The sequence below is a fragment of the Lagenorhynchus albirostris genome, chromosome 18 (genome assembly GCF_949774975.1).
Source record: "Lagenorhynchus albirostris chromosome 18, mLagAlb1.1, whole genome shotgun sequence".
NCBI classification, from domain to species: Eukaryota; Metazoa; Chordata; class Mammalia; order Artiodactyla; family Delphinidae; genus Lagenorhynchus; species Lagenorhynchus albirostris.
This window is the reverse complement of record NC_083112.1, coordinates 28,792,724-28,798,723: the sequence shown is the minus strand read 5'-3', so window position 1 is coordinate 28,798,723 and position 6,000 is coordinate 28,792,724.

Sequence of the window (6,000 nt, the reverse complement as noted above, 5' to 3'; positions counted from 1 at the left end):
AAATGGGACCTAATGAGACTTCAAAGCTTTGTCACAGCAAAGGAAACCATAAACAAGACCAAAAGACAACCTTCAGAATGGGAGAAAATATTTGAAAATTAAGCAACTGACCAAGGATTTATCTCCAAAATTCATAAGCAGCCTATGCAGCTCAATAACAAAAAAACCCCACAAACAACCCAATCCAAAAATGAGCAGAAGACCTAAATAGACATTTCTCCAAAGGACATATCCAGACTGCCAACAAACACAGGAAAGAATGCTCAACATCATTAATCATTAGAGAAATGCAAATCAAAACTAAAATTAGATATCATCTCACACCAGTCAGAATGGTCATCATCAAAAAATCTACAAACCATAAATGCTGGAGAAGGTGTGGAGAAAAGGGAACTCTCTTGCACTGTTGGTGGGAATGTAAATTGATACGGCCACTGTGGAGAACAGTATGGAGCTTCCTTGAAAAACTACAAATAGAACTACCATATGACCCAGCAATCCCACTACTGTGCATATACCCTAAGAAACCCATAATTCAAAGAGTCATGTACCAAAATGTTCATTGCAGCTCTATTTACAATAGCCTTGAGATGGAAACAACCTAAGTGTCCATCATCAGATGAATGGATAAAGAAGATGTGGCACATATATACAATGGAATATTACTCAGCCATAAAAAGAAACGAAATTGAGCTGTTTGTAATGAGGTGGATAGACTTAGAGTCTGTCATACAGAGTGAAGTCAGAAAGGGAAAGACAAATACTGTATGCTAACACATATATATGGAATTTTAGAAAAAAAATGTCATGAAGAACCTAGGGGTAAGACATGAATAAAGACACAGACCTACTAGAGAATGGACTTGAGGATATGGGGAGGGGGAAGGGTAAGCTGTGACAAAGCGAGAGAGAGGCATGGACATATATCCACTACCAAACGTAAGGTAGATAGCTAGTGGGAAGCAGCTGCATAGCACAGGGAGATCAGCTTGATGCTTTGTGACTGTGTGGAGGGGTGGGATATGGAGGGTGGGAGGGAGGGAGATGCAAGAGGGAAGAGGTATGGGAACATATGTATATATAAAACTGATTCACTTTGTTATAAAGCAGAAACTAACACACCATTGTAAATCAATTATACTCCAATAAAGATTTTTAAAAAATAAAATAATAAAATAATAAAATAAATAAAGTAAGAGCTACTAGGAAAAACAAACAAAAAAAACCGCATGCCGCAACCAAGACCCATTGCAGCCAAAATAAATAGATAGATAGATAGATAAATAAATAAATAAATATTAAAAACAGAAGAAGGAAAGAAACTGAAGCTGTAACAAATTAAAATTTACCCAAAATCATGGCCTGTATATGGTGAGGTGGATTTAAAAAGGTCTGACACAAGCCAGAGCTTCTACTTTTTCCATTACTCCAGGCTTTCTGCAATCTGCCACCTCCGTTTCTGCATTTTGCTGGGAGAATCCCATCTCAAGTCCTTTTAGCTTGTACTTTCCCTTCAAATTATCTCAATGACAGCACATAAGAAAAACTTTTGAATTGCTCTTTTTATTACTTCAATTGCTAGAGAAATTTGTGTTCTACCTCACATCTTCGCAGAATGATCATTGAAGGACCAATCTGATTGAATTTGTGAAATAAAAGTAATGACAGTTCTTCAAATATATTGCTTTGTCTATTCATATGTGCCTGTTCATACCTCAGCAAGATTTAAGACATTTAATTCATATCTGTGAAGGCTTTAAACTGCTTCAAGTAATTTTGCATACATTGTCTTGTTCTGAATTTGATTTTATTTGCTTCTAATCTCAACTTATTCTCAACAAAGTAACCATCCACACTTATAATAAACTTTATTAGATTCTTGTATTTTCTTTTTCATATTTAGAACATATAAATTCTTTATTATCACTACAGTGGTCAAAATTTAGATCTGTAATTTGAATTATAAATATGTGTATACAAAAACCAAAACACATTTTGTTGTTTTATATGTTGTTGATAGACAATTGATGTTTCTCTGAAAAGTGAAAAAAAAAAATAATGAAAGCCATGTTTGCTGGTAAATTAGCAGATATTAGACTTGAAAAATAAATAATAAAGGAATTATGGAAAACAACAATAAATTAGCACAAAAATATATGATGAATCTTGCTTTAATGAATCTAGATATCATGAATGTTTTAGTATGAAGAAAATTATCAATCAAAAAATTATTTTTTTTTAAAGATACATAGAATTAGAGATAAATCTACATTGTAAAAAAAAATGGGGGTTGTCTCAGAAAAGGTAGAGTTGAGTAAAATACTTACACTACTATAATTAAAGAAAAAGATTGTAAGAGAAAAATGGGGATTTTTCTATTAAAGTAATCATACTTCAAAAATTCATAATTTTTAAATAACTCCAGGCTACTTCAACCACAGAATGATTACAGAGTAGCCAATGATGTCAAAGATATGGAATATATCCACTTAAGAATAGCAAATGAAATATTTTGTAAAGTGTCATGGAATAGTAATAAAAAATTCAAATTGACTTGGATAAAAGCAGAACCTTGTGAATATAAAACTGACTGAAGTATAACAAACAAAATGTCAATGTATTTAATGGAGTGCCACAGGAATCAGTGTGAGGGCTGATCTTATTTAACAGCTTAATTAATGATCTGGAAGATGGAGAAAACAGTATGTTAATGAAATATGTAGCTGATATCAAATTGGAAGTTTTGTCAACACCAATTAACATAGAAAAATTATTTTAAAAGGGAAGTTAGAGAGGTTAGACTTATTAAGAAGAAAAAAATAAATTATATGTTTAATTTGTTAGAAATCGAATTACCAAAAAAGTTTGAGGGGAAAAAACACTGAATAATGTTTGCATCTAAAATGGTGGGAACAAAATGTAAATATAAGAGAATTTTACAAACGAACTACCCTACACAGTAAATGGAATTTGCACGTTTTTAGAGTGCAAATATTCTAAAATGTGTAATGCTTTTTTTTTTTTTAATGCAAGGTTGGCCTGCAAATTTCGACATTAGATTAGAGAAAACAGTATAACTAAAGTGAGTTTAATAGTAACAATGATGCTGAAGTGCTGAAGTTTTATGGGATTTATGTCTGCATGATTGAAAACAATGAATTGGTAAAAAGTAGATTACACGATTCAGTTTAATATAGTCATTACAATGTGATTTGAAGTGGCAAAGTAAGTATATTTCCATAAGTGAGTGGTTTGGCATCCACATAAGTACGTTGACTTGATAAGGATCCTAATATTTAAATTTGCCAGAATAGAGTTCTTAACAACTAAAGTTGTATAATTCAATGAGGTATTCTAGAAAGATTAAACACTGAATTAAGAGAGTTGTATTTCGATATGGAAGTCTACTTACCTTTACAAAGCATCATCATCTTCCTCTGTAAATGGGATAAATACCCAGCTTTGCAGAATTATTGTAGGAATTATGAGGCACACATTTTTTAAGTACCAAATATCATGCCTGTCATATTGTAGATGCTCAACAAATGCTGATTCATTGTTTCAAATTTGTCCCTTGCAGCAGTGTCAATGACCCTTATGGATTGGAAACTGATAACAAAATTACTTGTGTAAGCTAGGTGTAACTTAGTTAAAACTTAAGTAAGTCTTGAGATATTACTGATGCATGTGATCCACAGAAGCTTTCAACTCTGTGGCCAAAAGTTAACTGTTTCCACCCGTTAATAAATATATCTCTGCTTCTTGTGGAGGCAGAATATAATGATATAAGACATACAACAAAAAGAAGAATAGTTCTCCTTTCAGAGAGGCAATGGAAGCAATTCTACAACTTCATCAGCTACAATCATATTTCAGAATGATATCATTGGAAGAAGTTTGTCTCAAGTATATTTCACTCAGGTAGAATAAAAATGAAAGTATATCTGTTTATTCAACAGATAATCATTGAGTGGATACTCAGTACTCAGGCATTGCCTCAGGCACTGGAAACTGCAAGGAAATAAAAAGCCAAACGCAAAACAATCCCTGTCTTCCAGAATTTATATTTCAGAGGAAGAAAACAGACAACAATTAAATAAACAGATTTAATATGTCAGGGTCTATGTGCTATACAAAGGTACAATGTTTGGAGGATACGCAAGATGATAGTTGGCAGAGGCCTGGAGTAAATAAGTAACTCTGCAAACATTTAGAGAGTGCCATCCCAGGCAGAGACAAGAGGCAAGACCAGGACCTAGAGATGGACAACGTGTGGTATTTTCTATAACTGGTAAAAAGGCCAGTGCCCTAGAGCTCATGGACATGGGAGGAGAGTGATCAGATATGAGGTAGGAGAGCCTTCGATAAAACTGATGACAATTAGCTATTAGCGATAGTTATTTCTTACTGTTGATGATTAGATATAATTTTGAAAACAATAGAAAGCCACTGGAAGATAGTAAATGGAAGAGTGAAATTGTTTACTCAATTTTCTTTAACTGAATGCCTCAGCTGCCCTGTGGTGAATAATTACAGAAGTGAAAGTTCTAGCACAGGGACCATTTATGAGTCAACCCCAATAATACAGGTGTCAGACAATGATGAATGTGGGGAGGAGCAATCAAACCTTGTAAACATTTTTGAAAATAAAACTCAAATAATTTACTTGTTTAAATTTAGACTGAACAAATAAGGAACAGAGTTTGTTTTTTTAAGAATTAAGTAAGAAGGGGCTTCCCTGGTGGCGCAGTGGTTGAGAGTCCGCCTGCCGATGCAGGGGATGTGGGTTCGTGTCCCGGTCCGGGAAGATCCCACATGCTGCAGAGCGGCTAGGCCTGTGAACCATGGCTGCTGAGCCTGCGCGTCCGCAGCCTGTGTTCTGCAACGGCAGAGGCCACGACAGTGAGAGGCCCACATACCGAAAAAAAAAAAAAAGAATTAAGTAAGAAAAGGAGCAGGTCTGTTGCTTACAGAAGAGTAGAAATCAGGACTTTGGTTTTGGATACATTGATTTTTTAAGTTACCCAACTGAATAAGCAGAGTAGGTAGTAAGATACGTAACTCTGGAGTCCAGGGCAGAGCAGGACTAAGTAGATTTGCAAGTCATCATCACATAGAGAACATCTGAGGCCTCCAGCCTGACTGAGCCTGGATAGATGAGAGAAGAAGTCTGGCCTGGGGACCCTCTAGGATATGCTCATCAGGATGTGAGGAGGCACTAGGAAAGGGAATCAAAGAGGTGAGAAAGTTTGACTCTCCGAAAATATATTTTCATTATAAATTATTGTGAGAATTTGTGTTGTCTGATAAAAGGTAGAGGAAGAAATGATCAAATTTTGGGTTTTAATATAGAATTTGAGGAATGGAAGTTCAGAGAGCAGTTATACTACATTTTTTTAAAGACTGATTGCATATTTATTTATTTATTTATTTATTGAAGTATAGTTGCTGTAAATATTATATGTTACAGGTGTATAATATAGTGATTCACAATTTTTAAAGGTTATACTCCTTTTACAGTTATTATAAACTATAGGCTATATTCCCTGTGCTGTACAATATACCCTTGTAGCTTATCTTATACATAATAGTTTGAACCTCTTAGTCCTCTACCCCTATACTACCCCTTCCCTCTTCCCTCTCCCCACAGGTAACCACCAGTTTGTTCTCTATATCTGTGAGTCTGCTTCTTTTTTGTTATATTCAGTAGTTTGTTGTATTTTTCAGATTCCACAAAAAAGTGATATCATACAGTATTTGTCTTTCTTTGTCTGACTTATTTCACTTAGCATAATGCTCTCCAAGTCTATCCGTGTTACTGCAAATGACATTATTTCATTCTTTTTTATGGCTGAGTAGTTTTCCATTGGGTATACATACCACATCTTTATCCATTCATCTGTTGATAAGCATTTAGGTAGCTTACATATCTTGGCTATTGTAAATAATACTTTTATGAACATTGGGGTAAATGCATCTTTTTTTTTTTTTTTTGCGGTA